The sequence below is a fragment of the Colobus angolensis genome, unplaced genomic scaffold, assembly GCF_000951035.1.
Source record: "Colobus angolensis palliatus isolate OR3802 unplaced genomic scaffold, Cang.pa_1.0 Scaffold255, whole genome shotgun sequence".
Lineage (NCBI taxonomy): Eukaryota > Metazoa > Chordata > Mammalia > Primates > Cercopithecidae > Colobus > Colobus angolensis.
In genome coordinates this window covers 3553050-3571516 of record NW_012115766.1, presented here as the reverse complement: position 1 = coordinate 3571516, position 18467 = coordinate 3553050, and the positions used below count along the sequence as shown (strand labels likewise).

At 42.1% G+C, this 18467-nt stretch overlaps 1 long non-coding RNA gene across 1 annotated transcript in view; it reads right to left on the bottom strand.

Moving 5' to 3' along the window:
* The window catches only part of LOC105515173, a 3605-nt gene extending 1435 nt beyond the window's left edge, over positions 1 to 2170 (bottom strand). Inside the window, exon 1 of the long non-coding RNA XR_001002276.1 lies at positions 2017 to 2170. This is a non-coding gene — a long non-coding RNA (uncharacterized LOC105515173). The remainder of the gene's footprint in view (positions 1 to 2016) is intronic.
* Between the last annotated feature and the right edge of the window lie 16297 nt (positions 2171 to 18467).

Genomic DNA, 18467 nt, shown 5'->3' with positions numbered 1-18467 from the left:
AAAAAAAAAAAAAAAAGTACAGAATCATTCCTTGCCTCTCTGCCTCACAGGGTGCCTATGAGGACAAACAGGTGGTATGTGTGAAAGTGCTTCATAACTGAGCTGGGAATCCATAGATGTCTGGTATTAGCAATGTTTTCTCATAAAATAATAAGAGTAATATTTGTTATAACCTCTTTACTTTGACAGTGCCTTTCATTGCAGCCATTCAGTAATTTTGCAGCTTATTATCACCTGTATAACACCCCTGTTGCTCCCATGTCTACAGGTACGCAAGCAGCCAGCCAGTGAGGGAAGGGGAAGCTCTTTCTTCTCAGCATGTCTTTAGAGCGCTGATTCTCTAAATTGTAGCGCACTGGAATCCCCTGGGGAGCCTCACACATGCAGGTGTCTAGGTCCCACCCTGACCAATTAAAATTGAATCTGATGGGGAGGAACTGGGCACCAGTATTTTTTTTAAGTTTTCCAAGTGATTCTAATATGCAGCCAAGGTTGGGAACCACTGCTGTTTGAGACTATTTGTACATCTCAGTGGCTGCTGAAAGTGATCACAGCTTTAAAAGAACACAGCTTATGGTTCTGGAAAAATCCATCTGCTAGTTCCAGAAATGAAGTACGTAAGTCAAATAGGTCTGAGGTCACTTGGGAAAGAAATCCAAGAGAGCTCAAACCACAAAGATTCTAAATGCCACCATCACGTAGGTAGCTGGCCTTTTTCCTGCACTGCCACTGTTGACAGATAAAATGGTGCACACAGCGAGAGAATCTGAGCAGCCCAGAGCCTCCCAGCCCCATCACTGTTCCTCCACTAAGCTCCCCTTGAAAACATTCCACAGGACTTCCTATTCACAGTGGTTAGAAAATTGAATACCTCCTATTTTAAAAGAAAAAAATCTCAGAGGATGAGCACATAGCCGATGAGTGGCCGATTCTTTAATTTTCCCCATGGATAATAAGGAAGCAATCATACGTTATTTAATAATGTATTTTTCCATTGAATTCCGATGTGTTTACAAATTATACATGTTTTATATGATGTTTCACTTTAGGGTTAACCCAAATAAGCATACATTTATTTTATAAATATAAATATCTATTAAAATAGTTTCTAGTGAAAACATAGGTTTAGCTGTTTGACTCAAATTTCTTAAAGAAGCCATTGTCAGAAGAAAATTTCCGCTAGAGTATACTAGACTTTGTGTCTTCGCGGAGGTAACACTTCCCCATCTGTCCTCATCTGTTTACCTCGGAACTCCCTTCTCCAACCAGAAATGAAGACACAAGATAATAAAAGGATTTGACTTTTCAGTATCCCCTTTCGAACTGGGCACCACCCAGAAGGAACATTCCCTTAACTACTCCCTTTAGAAATTATCTCAAGGTGAATTGCATGTCTCATTTGATCATTTCTTTTACAAGACTGGAAACAATTTGAATGGAGTAAACTCCTGTTACCAGACCTGGAGGCTTAAATAATGAAGAGGTTTATCTCTCATCTGAGAAGAGTTTATAGTCCACAGCAATAGCCTGGAGACAAATACTCACACCTCTGGGATCCCACAAAGGTGGTAATTAGGCAGCATTTTATTGTGATGCAGTGAGTGTGCAAAAGACAGAGCCGGACTACTCTTAGGAACAAAATTGGCTTCCAAAATTGGCTTCCTGGAGAGCCCACAGAAGAAATCTGGCAACCTAAAAATATTTAAAGAGCTTACGACCCCCAAGGGAGAATTTCCAACTATTAAAGTAGAAAAGATTAAACATTTGGTGGGCTTGAAAAGGAGATTTTTAATGGAAAAACTCAGCAAAATACAGTTTAGATAGAGCATCTTAAAAAATAATAATAAGATTGGACCTATCATATACAGAGCAATCAAATTGGAGGCTTTATATTTTCTTTATAATGACCTAAGAAAAAGGATCTAGAAATAGATCCTACAGATAATGAGCTCTTCTTTCTCCTGCATTTGTTAGAATATAACACCTTCGTTACGCAGAGGACATGTTCTTACTCACCATCTTGCAGGCATAAATCTTGACATGGTCGTCACAACCTTTTCCTCTGGCCTCTAATTACGATTCTGCTATGTATTTCTCAACACAGCCTACATTTCATGTGTTTCTCGTGTGAATGAGTTGCAGTGTGTGCTGTGGTTAAGCTGGTGGGCACCAGGCCCAGCTCCCTAAAGTCTGGCTTTCTGACCTTGCCAGTGACTTCACCTCTTTGTGCCTTAGTTTCTGTGGCTATAGAATGGGGATAATAATAGCACCAGTCTCTGTATGTTGTCAGGAGAATTAAGGCAGTTACTACACAGCATAGCACTGAGGAAAGTACACAACACACAGTAAAAACACAATAAATGTTCGTCATTATTATCACTGCTCTGCATTTCCTTAGTGCCTATAAAAATGGCATATTTTTAAAATAGAAAACAAGATACCTGGTCTAACAAAAGATGGTTTTCAGATGCATGGATTTATGTGGAAAGTCTCAATAAGACATTTAGTTATACATTAAGGTATCTTTTTTATTACTATAATTACTTACAATCCTAAAATCCAAGAAGTATTCCACAGCATGGTCCCTGACCTCAAGCAGTTTATATTCCACTTGAGAGACAGAACATATGCCCATGAACTATTAAACACAAATCCAAAGCAGTTCATGATTATGTATAAAATGAGTAGTTCAGATTGTAAAAACTACAAACATAGGGAGAGGGAATTCTGAGGGAGTCAAGTCTCCATTGTGTGCATGAAGTTGACAGAGAACTACATTTGGACCATGAAATAAAGGTAAGGAAAATGAAGGGATTTTCCAGCAGGCAGGAAGACATGAAGGTAAGAGCAAGTCAACAGAGCCGTTCATCTACCACAGGTGATTTGCCTCTGAAATTAGGTGAGATCGGTGGATGACACAGGTTGAGGGCTTCCAATGTCAGAGGGAAGATTCCGACTTCACCCTGAGAGTCTCTGAAGTTGTGTTAGTTGGAAAGTGGCATAAACCCAGATGCGTGCCAGATAGGTTTATATGGGGAGAGACAGGAAGCAAGCAGACACGCTGCTGGTTTTTAACAACAATCTAGGTATAACTCAGACACAGCCTACCAGGGTGGGGACACTGAGAATACAAAGGAAGTGACAGACAGCTGTGAAAGCATGACAGAGACTCATCCCCTTCATTCCATTCTCACAGCCCAAATCCTCCCAGAGCAGCATTGCTATCTGAGCACACCAAGCTGAGTTCAGGAGCGCCAGATGCCAGAGGCACCTCCAAGGTTTTCCAGCATCCTTGTGGACAGTCTCATCCTGATTCCCATTTACTCCCGCTTGCCTTTCTATCATGTGTACCCAATAGATTCCAAAAATAGAAAATCATATGTCTCTCTCCTTCTAAAAGCACGTAGGACTTTACAGTTGTGTAGGCTTTCTAAAAATATTTGTATTCATATTGATGATTTTAAATTAATAAGTCATTAGTAATGTAGTTTTAAAAGTTAGACTGGTGTACACTTTAATTGGGTGCAGCTTATTGTACCTAAATCAGTCCTCAGTAAAGTTCATGAGAAAAAAATAGGTTTAATGATTGAGGATACAGACAGGTGGCAATTATTTGAAAGTCAAGTTAAAGAAGCTCAATTAGCCAGTTACCTTCATCCCCAGGCATTAACTACTGTGGTTCGGAAGTTCATTTGTTATATGCATGATAACATATTCTGTGTCACGGGATCGTTTCTTATGCAAGATTAACAAAATGTAACACCCAGAACAACCAAGTTCTATTTTTATGAGGACGGGGACTTGAAACTACATATAACTGCTTTTACTTGGCACCTCATTGGAGTAGCCTTGGATGGTAGCTCAAAGGGATGATTAGTCTAGATAACCTCTTAAAATGCCTTTCAACTCAGCAAGTAACATATGGATTAGTGTTCTCTAATCCATATGTTTAGAGTTTAATAATGGAGACAGCAGCATGTAGAGAAATGTGATTTAAAGAGTGGTCTCCGGATTGGCAGCATGGGCGTCACCTGGGAGCCTGTGTTAGACATTCTTCAGCTTCACCTGCCTCCTCCCAAATCAGTGGGGATGGGGCTAGGAATCTAGCAACTGTGTTTTATATCAGCAGTGGGGAAGCTCTGTGTGTGCACGCCTGTGTGTGAGCCGTAGTCCACACAGGGTGGGAAGCAGAAACATAATGAAGAGTCACATGGCTAAAAATAAGATAGATTTAGTTGATTTTTATAGTAATAGGTATGGAATATTCCTCTAATTATTTTTAGATTTTAGACTTACTATTTCCAGTCAAAATCCAACAACAGTTAAATATATACCATAAGTACTGTCTTACAGTAATTCCCGGGAAAGGAAGAAAGAAGATAAAGAGAAGGTAGTGAAAAAGAGTGGGAAGAATTAATTTAATTGACATATTGGTCTAAGCACTCAGAAACAAATATGTTACTCTAGGATTAATACTGCTATCATTTGGGGGAGTGAGAGTACCCTTTAAATCAAAAATGGTTCCAACAGACTTATCTACTTTTTTTTTTTTTTCTCTCTGAGATGGAGTCTCTCTCTGACACCCAGGCTGGAATGCGGTGGTGCAATCTCACCTCACTGCAACCTCCGTCTACCAGGTTCAAGCAATTCTCCCTGCCTCAGCCTCCCAAGTAGCTGGGATTACAGGCGCTTGCCACCATGCCCTGTTAATTTTTGTAGAGATGGGGTTTCGCCATGTTGGCCAGGCTGGTCTTGAACTCCTGACTTCAGGTGATCCTCCCACCTTGGCCTCTCAAAGTGCTGGGATTACAGGTATGAGCCATGGCGCCCAGCCCTTACCTACATTTTTGTAAGCACACATATTTCTGAAATGCATTTGTTCCTGGAATCTAATCCCAGCGGTTAGTCTAACCTCCCACACATTGCAGGAACCCCTGGTCATTGTCTCCGGAAGGAGTCACACAGCCTCTGCTTCGGCTTCTGTCTTGTATGCGGCCTTACAAACCTTACAGCCACTCTCATGCTTTGCATCATGTCAATGTGGACTCTCCTTCTTTGGGTGCCTTACTCTGCATGGTTCAGTGCCTTCAAATGTGCTCTTCTATGTGAAATTTCCTGCCTCTACTTATCTACCAGGAAAACCCTACCCGACCACCAAGCCTCAGCTCAAATGCTGTATCCTATGGAAGCTCCTCCAGGCAGATGTAATGGCTTCTTCTCCTGGACCTCCCATAGACACACACACAACTTTGTACACACATCCATTATAACCACTATCTTCTCTCACTGCATATGCTTATTATGCTGAAATTCATCTCCCCACTAGACTAAGTCCCTTGAGGCCACGAATGATTTCTTACCTTTGCATTCTCAGCAGCTAGTCTGTTGTCCAGTAATAAAGTATTAATGAATACATCAAATGAATGAATGTATGAATAAATGATACCCAAACAAAGTTCCACAGGAGCCTAGAAATGGGAACTATAACCAGTGACTGGCCACACTGAAGAAGCAACATTTGACCTCGTATTGAAGAACAAGTTTGATTTTGCTTGGCAGAAAAACAAAAAGGAGAAGACTATAAGCAGAAGAATAACAAAGGCATAGGAGTGGGCAAATCCGTGGTCTTCTCAGAGAGCACCTCATGTTACAGGTCCAGTGGAAGACAGACATGAAAGAGGACGTTTGCGCCAGAGTAATGTATGTGCTAAGGAGCTGTGGGCCTTATTCTGGACATAATAAAGAACCACGAAAAAATTTTGAATAGGGAAGAGACATGACCAGATACGTGACTTGATTGGAGATTGGTTAGAAGGAATTTGCTGTGATCTGGGCAACTGAAGTAAGTGAAAGCCTGATAGAGTTGCAGCCACAGTAGGAGGAGGAAAACCAAGTAAATTTGAGAAGCATTTTGGAAATAGGATCAAGATGACTTGGCAACCAGTTGAATGTGGGAAGTGAGGAACCAGTGAAGCTGAAGCTTGGCCAAGCTTTCTGACCTGGCAACTGAATGAACGCTCAGACACCACCACCTACGCGTGTGTCGTCTTCACAAGCAGATCGCAAGCTCTGAGAGAGCAAGGCCCTTGCTCTTGGTGTTTCCTCTACATCTCTTGCAGCTCCTAACACTGACCGTGCATTCAGAGGTTCCTAGTAAACGTTTGTTGAAAGAACTGACGATGTCAAATATGTCAAAGAGGAATTTTTAGATTCTGAGCATGTTTTTCCACCACAAATGAATTCACAACTGTGTCAACTATATCATTCAATTTGTACACCCACAAAAGTGACCCATTGTTGCACAAACTGAAATGTCCTTTAAGATTGTGTGTGCTGGGGGAGGACAGCCAAACAGTTGGTATTTTAACTTTTTTTTGGAGAGAGGGCTATGATATTTTTGGTCCTCTGAAAATGAATCCAAAACAATAAAACAAGCTGAATGTTTTCCTCTAGTGGAAGCAAAGAAAGCAAACCTACTACAGGTAAATTGAAATCTTCAAACAGACCGGTAACACATTGCTGAGATATTCTTGAGATAATGGCTTTAGTTAGACTGGGGCCACAAATCTTTACATTTCTCCATTCTCCTGGCGGGACTAATGAGATTTTATGGCGGGCAAGCTGTTTATCCCTTGGGTGACGGTGGCGTTGGCGAGCACTTCTATATCTTTATCAATCAAGGGTTTTCTGCACTGCAACTTTTTTCCCCGTAATGATTGACCCAGTCTGGATCACAATAGTTACAACATGTGAGAACCTCATTCCTTTTCATCAGCACTCCACCCATCCCCTTCTGTTATCTAGATCTAATCATGTATGTCCTACTGTCACATTACTCCATAACAAGGGGCAGGAAGAAGAAATGAATAAAAGGAAAAGAAAAAAAGGTTTAGATGGTGCCTGCAGGTTGATGCAGGGCCAACAGCTCCATGTCTAGAATATTATATTTGCCCAATAGGACAATAGGTCAGCTGGCAAGCTGTTACCTACAATACTGTATCTGCTGAACAGGCGGAAAAAGCTCTCTTCCCCTCTGCAGTGGTTTAGGAATATGAGGAGGTGACCACCACTCCAGTTTGGGAACAAGGATTTGGTTCCCCCTTGTAGCTTTCATATTGCCTGAATTCACCTGCGGTGTCTGTTTTTCATATACGCATAAACATACAAACTCACATATTTAACCATTGCCATCATAAACTCTCAGGATGATGTATCTATTCTACCTTTGTAACCTGGAAAATGTTGCCAGATCTCAGACCAAGGAGATACTGGAGAAATGGCTCTGCAAAAATCCAGGAATGGGTTTTGGTTCTGGTTCTCCCGTTGAATATATCTATAACACCTGGACAGAATGCTTAGGGCAGCTGCTTGACAACTCTTGAAAAAGTAAACAGTAGCAGGTAGATTGTGGAAGAAAACCAGAATTCAAAAGTATCACCAATTGACTGTGGATTTACCATGTTTACCCTCTGTATTCCCTGGACAGGACTCAAGGCAGCCTGAAACCCAGAAGTCAGCATCAGTGTGACAGTGAGAGTTCCAGCATAAACCTTCTAGTCCAGGCTCAAGGTGAGAGAAGAGTCTTCTGGCAGTGGCAGCCACAGCATGGAAGGCCTGCAGCACAGAATTTGTTGTCAAAGCGGGACCTTCCTCTTCAATCAAAGGAACCATGGCCCCAAGAGCATGCTTTTTCTTTTTTCTGGGCTCCCACCACTTGGTCCTGGACAGGGGCAGAGTCACAAGAAGTGCACAGAAGAGCAGGGTGATAAGGCTCCAGCTTTCTGGATGGATAACCAAAAAGGTGAATCCTGGGAAACTAGAAAGTGAGAAAGTGCAAGGGAGATGGTAGAGAGAAAGGAGCTTGGGAAAACAAACCTAGACAGTTATTTGCTGGCTTTTGGGCACACCCTTGACCTATGCATGCTTGGATTTGATCACAAACATCACAACAGAGACTTTGAGAACTGAATTAACAGCTACGTCACTATCTAGGTCCCATCCTGACTGTGAAATAATAGGCACCCAGGAGAACCGTAAAGAGGACACAGTGACTTTGAAAATAGAACTGACACTGCAACCACAACCACAGAAAGCTGATCAGAACTTGGAGTCTAAACCAATTGTGTCAGTTGCCTGCTAAAAAAATAAATGAACAAACCTGTACAGGATTTAAACAAGACCTAGTGCCTCATAATATGTTTAAAATGTTCATGATATGCTCCAAAACTACTCTGCATATGAACCAGGAAAATCTCAACTCACGAAAGAAAAGACAATCAATGGATGTCAATATGAAGAAAACACAAATGTGACAGTTATTTGACAAGAAATTAAAGCACCTATTATAAAAATGCTCTGAGAAGTAAGAACCAATACTCTAGAAAGCTTTAGCAAAGAGAATAAAGATTGATTAAAACACACACACACACACCCAGAGCTTCAGGGTCCTGTGAAACAATTCCCCAAAAGCCTAATATTTGTGTCTTCAGAGCCCCAAAAGGATAGGAAAAAGTGTGGTACATAAAAATACTCAAAAAATAAAGACTGGAAACTTCCCAAGTGTGGCAAAAAGCACAAACCTATAGAAATTCAGTGAACTCCATACAGGACAAACCCAGAGAAACCTATGCCCAAACACATTCTAATCAAACTGATAAGAACTAAAAACAGCCCCCCAAAATTATTAAAACAGTCAGAGAAAACCTACACACTATTTATAGAGAAACAATTAAATGACTATGGAATTCTCATCTAAAACAATTGGAGGCAAGATGGTAAAGTGCTGAAAGAAAAAAAATTTTCACCCTAGAATTCTATATTCTAAGAAAATATCCTTCGGGGATGAAGGTGGAATAAGAACATTATAAGATAAATGAAAAATAAGAGAATTTTTGTCAACAGTCATGCTGTAGAAGAATTACTAAAGAAAGATCTACAGACAGTTACCTCGTGTGAAAGAAGCTAGACTCAAAAGGTTATGTACTGTAATGATTTGATTTATATAGCAGTTTCAAAAAGATAAAAGTATGGCAACAGAGAGTAGATCATGTTGCTAGGGGTCAGGGGTGGGATGAGAGTGTGATTAAAATGGGATAGCATGAAAAAACTTCGGAGTGATGAAGCTGTTCTGCAACCTGATTCTCTACACTCATTAAAAGGCGTAGAATTCTACACACACCCAAGGTCAATCTTGCTGCATGTTAATTTTTTTTAGGCCAATGAACAAGAGATGTTGCTGCTAAGAACCTTCTAGTCTAAATAATACTTCACTCCCTTCCTTGGACACCTGCTTGTGAAGGTCATTGACAAGGCCAATGTCCGGTTGTTTCTGCTGCCCTTGAGTGTGCAGCTCACAGCTGAATATACGCTCCCCACCTGCCCCACTGCCAGTTCAAGCTCAGAAAATATCACACGTTTGAGCTGAACAATGAATAAGAAGGCAGGAGGCATTTTGTGGGACAGCTCTCTTCTACAAAATCTATAAAGCTCACCTCCCTTCGCCCCTCCTGAGAAACAAGATAAGAAAAAAAAAAAAAATTGAACTTATGAGGATTGGGACTTATGTATCTAGGTGTCACCTCATCATTGAGCACCCACTTCTGAGTTTCCTTCCTAGCTGCTGCACCCCAAAATGTGCAGCAAAGCCCCAGCAGGCCCTGGAGCCCCTACCTGCTGCACTACCCTACCACTCCACTGATGTGTAAAGTATTTCTCTTGCAGCAGATACCCTTTTGGTCAAAGTAATAATTCTCTTTTTGTATCAGGTGGTTGGTATTCTTATTTTCGCCCTTGGCAGACCCATAAGAGGAAAAGGGAATCGCAGGTTTGCAGGAGAAGAGATAAAATAAAAAAAAAGACCTTAGGCATTGCTCTAATACTGAAGTTCTGCATTGTTTAAAAACTGTGTTTGTGTCCAGGCGCGGTGGCTCACTCCTGTAATCCCAGCACTTTGGGAGGCCGAGGCAGGCAGATCGCGAGGTCAGGGGATCCAGACCATCCTGGCCAACACAGTGAAACCCCGTCTCTACTCAAAATATACAAAAAATTAGCTGGGTGCGGTGGCGGGCGCCTGTAGTCCCAGCTGCTCGGGAGGCTGAGGCAGGAGAATGGTGTGAACCTGGGAGGCGGAGCTTGCAGTGAGCCAAGATCGCGCCACTGCACTCCAGCCTGGGCGACAGAGCGAGACTCCGTCTCAAAAAAATTAAAAAACTGTGTTCGTGTGACTGTTTCCCCCTTAAGGCAGGCATTATGCCTTACTCAGTTTTGTGTCTCCAGGGAGCTGCACAGTGATAGACACGTGGAGGCACTCACAGAGACCGCAGGTCGTAAATGAGTGAAGGCATGCACCCATGGCTGAATAAATGACCCATGTGACTGATACAATTCTGCAAATACAGCAGATGCCCAGGTGGGTCTCTTGCCTCTCACAGCAGGCAAAGGTGGTGGCGATCCAGTGGCCTAGAGAGGGCAGGGTGCCAATGGAGGGCTCCAGTCTGGTAACAGGAAGGCAGGAGAATTGGGCCACAGTGGGCACTTCATCCCACTGCCCCCCAGCCCCATGGAATGGCACGAGCAGTCCATCTCTAGGATGAGCAGAAGGAAGGAAATCACAACAGAAAACATAGTCCTGGTGAGACGCTCTAAGGTCAATATTCAAACCAAACTATCACTCCTCTAAAGTGTTTCCTGTTCCATGAGATGTTCCTTCACATAGTGTCCCCTCCTCAAACACGTTTAACAAACACTCTAGGCTCCTTCTTAAAGATGCATCATACATATTTGTTTGTTAAATCCTCTGGAAAGCCCCAGAGTAAAGAAATGTTTACTTTTTAAATATATAGTTGAGGTAGAATGAACATATGCACAGATCTTGTGTTCAGCTCAATAATATTTGAGAGTTCAATGCTCAATTTACTACTACTCAAAATAAGATGTGGAACATTTCCACCACCCCAGAAAGTTTCTCCATGCCCAATTCCAGCCAACCCACTGTCCCCACTCAGAGACAACCACTGTCTTACTGCTCATCAATGTCATCTGCCTTTGCTCATTCTTGGACTATGTCACATGTATTTTTGTGTGACTTGCTGCTTTTGCTCATGTGAGATATTTTAGTTGCGTCAATGCTGTCATGTATATTAGTAATTCATGTTTTTATTGTTGAGTTGTATTGCATTGTGTGTGTAAACAAATTATGACAGATTATATACATCTATATTGTAATATGTAGAGAGATAACATATATACATATCTCATAATTTGTGTATCCATTTTCCTGTTGATAGACATTTGGGTGGTTTCCAAGTTGTGACTATAACGAATAAGGCTGGTATGAACATTCTTATGTAAGTCTTTTTGTAGACATATGTTTTCATTTTTCTTGGGTAAATATGTAGAAGTGAAATTGCTGGGCCATCAGGTATATATGTTCAATGTTATAACAACTGCCAAACAGCTCTCCAAAGTGGTTGCACCTGTTTAACTTTCTAAACTTGGTATTGCCTTTATTCATTTGACCACAGAGCCCCACAGATCCGTAAAATGAGCAGGTTGGACTAGACAGCTTTTAAGATTCTTTCCAGCTTTATGCAGTGAGAGAGGCCAAGGGATTCAGGGGTCGAGTGGATCAAGGTCAGGATTTGTCTTCTTTCATAAATCTTACAGGCAAGAGCAGATGACACGAAACCCAGAATAACCAAATGTTGGGAGTAGGAAGATAGAAAACATTGCTGAGTCCAGGGAGTGGAAAAGAGGTACTAACTAGCAGGTAGTCACCTGGACAGAAGCATGAAACAGGAAATATTTAAGCCAGAGGGAATCTGAGATACCAGAGGTAGAAACGGTTGAAGCAGAAACCACGGTGTATAGAAGACTCCGGCAGTGTTTAAGAAGTTTCTTTGGTCCAGGGGCATCAATAATGATAAGACATTCAGAAAACTCTTCAAGATGACTGTTTTCAAAAAAGGGGGAGTTGTAAAGCGGATTTGGGCACAACTGAAAATAATGCATGGTAAAATTGTTTTCATTTTCATTTAATTTATTAGGAATTTTAAGTTTTAAATGACATATTACTGTTGGGATATAATTCTCTGTGAATCTCTTGCATTTCTGTACATGTTTTTGTTTTTGTTTTTGTTTTGAGGGAGGGTCTTGCTCTGTTGCTCAGGCTGGAGTGTAGTGGTGAGATCTCGGCTCACTGAAACTTCCACCTCCCTGGTTCAAGCCATCCTCCCACCTCAGCCTCCTGAGTAGCTGGGATTACAGGCGTGCACCACCATGCCCTGCTAAATTTTACATTTTTTTTGTTTGTTTTAGCAGAGATGGGGTTTCACCATGTTGCCCAGGCTGGTCTTGAACTCATGGGCTCAAGTGATCCACCTGCCTCAGCCTCCCAAAGTGCTGAGATTACAGGTGTGAGCCACCACACCGGGCTGCATTTCTATATATCTTGAGTAGAAACACTGTCCTTTGCTCTGGATTATCTTTTACAGGATGTTTCTGTAGTGAACAGACTTGAAAATAGAGATCATGTGTACCTTGGGAGCAAAGGGTAGGTTTGCCTACCTCCTTGGAAGATAGAGATAATATGTAATCCTGAAATCAAGGGCGTGCATGCTTACTGCCCTTTGTTCAGGTCCCCTAAGCTCAGAATTCCTGTCCTAAAACACAACCCATTGCATTTTCATGTATAATCTGACCCTCTTCAATCACTCTTTTGAGACGTGGGGAGCAGTATAAATTCTTTAAAGCATGCTGACAGTTTATCCACTGCTGTGGCTGTGGATAATAAACTGTCTCCCTGACTCAGCAGTCTCATGTCTTTTCCCACGATCCATGAGACTAACTTGGAATAGCTAACTTGTTAGCTTGCAAGTAGGGTAAAATCTCAACCCCTTCAAAGTTCTTGACAATTACATATGAATTCTCGAATAAAAGCAAAAGCTCTTCCTTCACACAATTCCGAAGTCTAACTTGTCAACAGAAGGAATTCTGAAATCAGCAGGTTTCTTTTTTAAAACAGGGGTTCAAGAAACTCAAGATTGCTCAATATGTTGTTCCTTTTTAAACCTAGCAGCTTTGGAGCAAGTATTTTCCTGTACTTTTTCAAAGTGATTGTGCTGGTCCCAAAGAGATACTCCCTCCATTCCAGGAACCAACACCATAAAACATCTCAGATCCTCGGAGAATCAAACCCAGTCTCAGCTGCTGAGGTCACTAGTACGGCCCAAGGGCTCGAGGCGTCTGTGCTGCTTCAATTTCAAAGGTTGGCTGGCTCACTGGCCCAGCCCGCCCCCACGGAAACCCTGAGCAAGGCACATCTCCTGCGTGGTCTGAAAGGCAGAAGATAAATGTCTATCCACAGCGAAAACAGTGGACGAACCCTTCAGCACATCTCTGGCCAGAAAGCAGAGGGTCGATGGCAGGGCGCCCACACATTCGACTTGCCAGTAACAGTCCGGGGTCTTGTTGTTCTGCTTTTGTACAGAAAATTAGACAGTCATGGAAGTCAAAGAATGCAGATGACACTGTAGTTCCAACCCCACAGCCCATGTGTCACCTCCTCTTTTGTTTCGTTCACTTCATGGATGTGATCTTTTGAAAATGATCCAAAGTCACATGAAGGCTTCCCAGCCACTCCTAGCTTCACATAATTGTATCTTCCTCTCAAATCCTGACCTTCCCTTAACCCCTTTCTCTGCAGTGCCAGCATCTCACCAGTCTCTGAAAAGTAATCCCCTTTCTCTTCTGAATCAGTGATCCTCTTCCTCATCAGAACTGATTCTTACCTTCAAACATTAAATCAGATGATTTCTTGAGATTCCTTCCAGATATAGTATCTATCAGTCAATGTCCCCCACTCACTTATTCACTCTCCTTGGAATACACACATACTCAGAAAAAAAAAAAAATGACATTGACCCTATCTATCTTCCCTCCTCTTCATTCCAGATATAGTATCTATCAGTCAATGTCCCCCACTCACTTATTCACTCTCCTTGGAATACACACATACTCAGGAAAAAAAAAAAATGACATTGACCCTATCTATCTTCCCTCCTCTTCAAATACAGGTTCCTGAAATGTCCAGTTTACAAGTCAATTCACTGCTGGATACTTGAATATGTGGCTCACTCTCTATGTGCCACAGAGGCAGTGTGCTTAATAAGGTCCCTAAAGACCTCATTTCCAATCCAGTGAGCATCTCCCCTCTCTCCTCCTCATTCTCTCTTATCCTAAGGGTGTGTGTGTGTGTGTGTGTGTGTGCGCATTGCACACGGTATTGTCTGAATTGTGTCACCCCCAAAAATTCATGTTGCATTCCTAACCCCCAATGTGACTGTATTTGGAGATAGGGCCTTTAAGGAGGTAACTAAGTTTAAATGAGATCGTAAGGGTGGGGCCCTAATCCCACAGGACTGGTGTCCTTAGGAGAAGAAGGGACACCAGAGAGCTGTCTTTCTCTGCACACGTGTGCACACACACAGAGAAAAGACCAAGTGAGGACAAGGCGAGAAGGTACTGTCAGGCAAGCCAGGAAGAGAGGCCTCACCAGAAACAAAATTTACTGACACCTTGATATTGGACTTCCAGCCTACATTACGGTGAGAAAATAAATTTCTGTTGTTTTAAGCCACCTGGTCAGTGGTATTTTTTATGACAGCCGGAGCCAACTAATGCAGTGTGCATGCCCTTTGTTGGTTCTTAACCTTTTTATGCCTAGTAAACTATTAAAAGGTAGTATGCCAGCAGACTGCATACAATATGCATTCTATTCTGCGTAGTATAGTCTACATAGTATGCAAAGCACACATAACATATTAGATAATTATAGAATGACGGGGCTAGAAGGAAAGGTCACTGTTAACAGCAGAGTGCTGGCTGTTAGCTGCAGAAAAAAGGAACAGAGAGCAAATGCGTAAGTTGTCTTATTTATATTTCAAATAAGCTCTTCTTTCAGCTAACATGCTTATACCTTGTTTACTCACCATTAGTAGCCATTGATAAATATAACCATTTTAAATTTACCTGCACAATTACATTTCGCAAAAAGGTCAACCTTAGTCAGTATTTTCATACAGTGCCACCGGATATGGAGAGGAAAGTGTGACTTAAGCTAATATTTAATGCAAAAACAGGGATGATTCATTAATGGCTCTTATTTCATGTTTCAGACATTAATTGGAGATTTTTGCTTAAGAACCAACCATTTTGAAGTAATTGGGAAAATTTGAACATGGGTTCAGTCTTAAATAATATTAAATAATTATTAGTTTTGTTAGGTATGATAGTGATATTGCAGTTATGAAAGAAAATGGAGAAACAACTACTTAGGGGAAAAGAAGAAAGAGGAAGAGAAGAAGAAAAAGGAAGAGGAGAAAAAAAGGTGTAAATATAGCAAAACGTTGAGAACTTAAATGGGGGAAGGGCACATGAGGTTCATTATATAATGTGTGTCTGCTTTTGTTTAAGTTTGAAAATCTTCAACATCAAGTGCTTTTAGCCAGGTACAGTAGCGCAAACCTGTGGTCCCAGCTACTTGAGAGGCTGAGGCCAGTGGATGACTTGAGCCCGGGAGTTTGAGACCAGCCTGACAACATAGTGAGATCCCAACTGTATCAGGAAAAAAAAAAAAACCAACCAGCAAACATTCATTGAATGTCTGAAGCAGGAGTCAATCAGTTGCCTGCCATCAAGGGTAGATGGAAGGTTTGTGAGGCCTCAAGCTTTTACCATTTGGGGAGCCCCCCTTGAGAAAAAATGATGAATGCACAATTCTCTTGGGAGGGGCCTGCGCTGGCGACAGGCTCACACACTTGCATTTCATCAGCTCCATAGTAAATCCACCTGTCAGCCATGGGTATGGCTTGCTTAGCCCAGTGATTCTCCTTTTTTCAGCTTTTTTTTTCTTCCTATTATGAACATTTCAAACATAACTAAAAGAGCATTTAAGACAATGATCTTTTATGCGTCTGTTGTCCAACTTCCACAACCATGAGGCTAGCTAGTCTTAATTCATCTGTAATGAATTAACCAGTCATTTACCTCCATACATACTGTGGTATTTTAAAGAAATCCCTAATATCATTTTATCTCTAAAATATTTCAATAGGCATCCTTAAAAAATAAGGACTCTTTCAAAAACATACCACAGTATCATTGTCACACCTAAAAAACATGATTCCTTAATCAGGCCAGTGTTTAAAATATATATTAAATTATCCAGGAGTGAATTGACTTGTACACTGGACACTTCAGGAACTTGTATTTGAAGAGGGGGGAAGATAGATAAGGTCAATGTCCGTTTTTAAAATTTCTTTAATTGCCTCAAATATTTTTCTACAGTTTGTTCAGATCAGGAACCAAATAAAATATATATCACAACTGGTTGCTATCTCTCTTAAATGTCTTTTAATCTATAGGCTTGTCTTCCACATTTGTTCTAGTCCTTGCAATATATTTGTTGAGGAAACTGGGCCATTTTGTCCCGTGGGGTTTCCCACAGTCTGGTTCTTGCTAATTGCATTCCTGTGGTACCATTTAACATGTTCCTCTCGTTCACGTCCTGTAAATTGGTGGTTATATCTAGAAGCTTGATCGGATTCAGGTTTGATTTTTTGACACAAATTCATCAAAGGTGTGTACTTCTATGAAGGCACAAGATAAATGGTTGTGTTTTGTTTTTCTGTTGTTTTGTTGTTTTTCAGGTGAGTAGCCACTGCTGATCATTACTTTGACCCTTTATTTCCCAATTTTTTTTTATTTAGATGAGAGTTCTGTCAGGCAGGGGCAGGGATTGTGTACACTGTAGAGTGCTGCCTCCTCTTCACTGCAGGCCCACTTCACATGCTCACCTGGCTGGCTCCCAAGCCACTGGACTGTCAGAGGATCAGGGGTGGGGACAGCATGGACAAAGGGGACAAGAAGCAAGACTTGTCCCAAATGAGTTCATAGCATGGTTGGAGACACAGGAAGTAAACACGTGGAAATAACAAAGAGATGTCATAAAGCCGTGCAAATAACTTAGGTAGCGATCCCTCTGGGAGCGCAGAGGACAAGGGAGCAATCCACTTGGGTAGTCGGGGAAGGACTTTAGCCCAGACACTGACTTTCTCCAACGACACACAATGTCGTGTCTGGACGCCCAGTTGCCAATTGGCGTCCACCCTGGGCTTCCTGTTGCAAAACATCCAATCCATTTCTCCTCCACTGTGCGTGTTGGACCAAAGGCTGCACAGCCAAGATTCTGACTCCCTCCTGGTTGCATGCCCCCTTGTGGTATAACCACAAATTACAACAGATTTTCCAACCGTGAAGATGGGGACAGCCACCAAACATTATCAGCGGGGCGGAGGTGTGGAAAGAAAAGCATCTGTAGCGGGTCCATTCTGTGTCCGACACAGAGCTGGGCACATCTGTGTGTATTAGCGCATTCTTACCTCCCAGAGCCCAGTAATCGGCCAACATGCGTGGCCGATGCTACTAGGCACGGACCCAGTATCTGCATTCACCTTCTTCCTTTCTGACAAATCCCAATTTTGTTCACGGTGGCAAAGTGCCCCCTAATGCTTGCCTGCTCAGACTGATAGCTAAGATGCTGGCCAGGGGGTTCCAGCTGGAAGTTGGCTGGAGATTTCTGGGAACAGCTTTGCTTTCCTAGTATAGGAGCTTCCCCTTTTTCCCTTCCTGCCTGGAATGCAGAGTTCAGTGGGAGGTAGAGCAGCCATCGTGTGGCCACGAAGAGGCAAATGCGAAGACAAAAGCTTCACTTTGAGAAAACAGCAGGAAGAAAGAAGCAACCTGGGTCACAGATGTCCCCAGCACCCCCCAAAATGTCTACCTTTAGACTTCCTGAGAAGTATGAGAAAAAGAGCCTTGCTTGGGTCCACCACCGTAGTCACCTTTCTATTATACACAGCATAAACAGAATCCATCTGATAGTTATCATCATGGTAGTTCGACTGATGTACTAAGATACGGATGTTCAGGTCGCTTAAGACACTCCCTCAACCGGCCAGGTGCGGTGGCTCACGTCTGTAATCCCGACACTTCGGGAGGCCGAGGCAGGTGGATCACTGAGGTCAGGAGTTCGAGACCAGCCTGGCCAACATGGTGAACCCCCGTCTCTACTAAAAATACAAAAAAGTAGCCAGGCACGGTGGCATGCACCTGTAGTCCCAGCTACGTGGGAGGCTGAGGCAGGAGAATAACTTGAGCCCAGGAAGCAGAGGCTGCAGTGAGTCAAGATTGCACCACTGCACTCCGGCCTGGGCAACAGAGTGAGACTCTGTCTCAAAAAAAAAAAAAGAAAAGAAAAGAAAAAAATATATATATATATACACACACACACACACACATAGAGAACATTTGTATATATATAGAACTTGTGTGTATATAGAACATGTGTGTGTGTATATATATAGAACGTGTGTGTATATATATAGAACATGTGTGTGTGTATATATATA